The sequence below is a fragment of the Arachis stenosperma genome, chromosome 10 (assembly GCF_014773155.1).
Source record: "Arachis stenosperma cultivar V10309 chromosome 10, arast.V10309.gnm1.PFL2, whole genome shotgun sequence".
Classification (NCBI taxonomy): Eukaryota; Viridiplantae; Streptophyta; class Magnoliopsida; order Fabales; family Fabaceae; genus Arachis; species Arachis stenosperma.
Genome location: NC_080386.1, coordinates 64,198,727 through 64,201,226, shown reverse-complemented (window position 1 = coordinate 64,201,226; position 2,500 = coordinate 64,198,727).

The window sequence follows — 2,500 nt, the reverse complement described above, 5'->3', positions numbered from 1 at the left end:
ACCCGCACACCACTCATCCGCCACCACGGTCCGCAAACCCAGCACGCCCGGACGAACCGCCCCCCGCACGCCTTGGAGCGTGCAGGCAAGCGGAAGCATACGGGAGTGCCGAGCCAACTCCGCTGGGCAGGGTTCGGGGGAAGCGACGAAGAACATTCAAGGGACAGCCCGAGGCGTGAGGTGCTTCGGGCAATAATCGAACAGCCGCACCGTCTAGATTAGGCAACACGCACAACAAAACCAACACCGCGTCGGGCACCGTCTTGCGTCGACCCTAGACGTAGGGCGAGCACGCCGCGGGTGCACAAGGCACAACTCCACCACGCCATGCTCCCTAGGTGGTGCCTAGATGGGCCGTGCATGGACGTGTTTCCCTTCTTGGTCCTTTGGTGATCGGGGTTTGCAGCAGCCCGACGCCCGTGCTCAACCTTGGACCCGGGGCGGGGGACCCCGACGGCACACCACAACCACAACGGGCTTGCTAGTGTGGCTAGGGGATGGCAAGGCATCGTGCATCTTGCTGGCATTGCGCCCAGCAAGCCTTTGGGCAACTCGAGTTTTGGCAGCACGACACCCCTCCCCCTATAATAGGCTGCCGAGCCATTACCAAAGTGCCACGGGTAGACATCCTTTTCCGTGAGGAGACATACTCGAGGAAACTGCTCTAGAGGTCGAATTTTGACGCCATTTTTTGCGACAATCTCTAGAAAAATAACATCTTTCCATCCACCAAATTTGGTGAATTTACACCGTGTGGATTTTTTTTGCCGATTTTTTTCCCACCCGAAAAGCAGGAAATTCAAAAAAAAAATGAAAAACGGAGCAAAAGTGCGACTTTTGACCTGGATTTTTTTGTGCAGCCTTTAAATAATATTACCAAGGTTCCCTCAAAATTTCAGAAAATTGCACGAGCCAATTGTGAGATATGAAAATTTGGCTCCTCCGTTGCAACGCTCCGAGCCATCGTTGCAACGGCGGGTGCCTCCGTTGCAACGAAACCAGCCAACTCAAGCAAACTGCTCTAGAGGTCGAATTTTGTTGCCGTTTTTTGCGACAACCTCTAGAAAAATAAGATCTTTCCATCCACCAAATTTGGTGAATTTACACCGTGTGGTTTTTTTTTGCCGATTTTTCTCCCACCCGAAAAGCCGGAAATTCAATAAAAATGAAAAACGAAGCAAACGTGTGATTTTTGACCTGGATTTTTTTGTGCGGCCTTTAAATAATATTACCAAGGTTCCCTCAAAATTTCAGGAAAAGTGTACGAGCCAATTGTGAGATATGAAAATTTGGCCCCTCCGTTGCAACGCTCCCAGCCAACGATGCACCAAACCCAGCCTCCGTTGCAACGCTCCCAGCCAACGATGCATCGCGCCCAGCATGCGTTGCAACGCGCCCAGCGTCTGTTGCAAGCCGCCCTGCCTCCGTTGCAACGGCCACGGCCAACGTTGCATGCCGCCCTGCCTCCGTTGCACACGACCCCAGCCAACGCTGCACCGCGCCCTGCCTCCGCTGCAACGGCCACGGCCAACATTGCATGTCGCCCCGCCTCCGTTGCAACGACCCCAGCCAACGTTGCAACGCGCCCTGCCTCCGTTGCAACGGACCCCAGCATCCGTTGCACCGCGCCCAGCATCCGTTGCAACGGCCCCCAGCCAACGCTGCAACGCGCCCTGCCTCCGGTGCAACGGCCACGGCCAACGTTGCATGGCGCCCTGCCTCCGTTGCAACGACCCCAGCCAACGCTGCAACGCGTCTGGCATCCGTTGCAACGCGCCCTGCCTCCGTTGCAACGGACCCCAGCATCCGTTGCACCGCACCCAGCCAACGCTGCAACGCGCCCTGCCTCCGGTGCAACGGCCACGGCCAACGTTGCATGGCGCCCTGCCTCCGTTGCAACGACCCCAGCCAACGTTGCAACGCGCCCTGCCTCCGTTGCAACGGACCCCAGCATCCGTTGCACCGCGCCCAGCATCCGTTGCAACGGCCGCCAGCCAACGTTGCAACGCGACCTGCCTCCGTTGCAACGGCCACGGCCAACGTTGCAAGCCGCCCCGCCTCCGTTGCAACGACCCCAGCCAACCTTGCACCGCGCCCTGCCTCCGCTACAACGGCCACGGCCAACGTTGCATGGGGCCCTGCCTCCGTTGCAACGACCCCAGCCAACGTTGCAACGCGTCCGGCATCCGTTGCAACGCGCCCTGCCTCCGTTGCAACGGACCCCAGCATCCGTTGCACCGCGCCCAGCATCCGTTGCAACGGCCCCCAGCCAACGCTGCAACGCGCCCTGCCTCCGGTGCAACGGCCACGGCCAACGTTGCATGGCGCCCTGCCTCCGTTGCAACGACCCCAGCCAACGTTGCAACGCGTCCGGCATCCGTTGCAACGCGCCCTGCCTCCGTTGCAACGGACCCCAGCATCCGTTGCACCGCACCCAGCCAACGCTGCAACGCGCCCTGCCTCCGGTGCAACGGCCACGGCCAACGTTGCATGGCGCCCT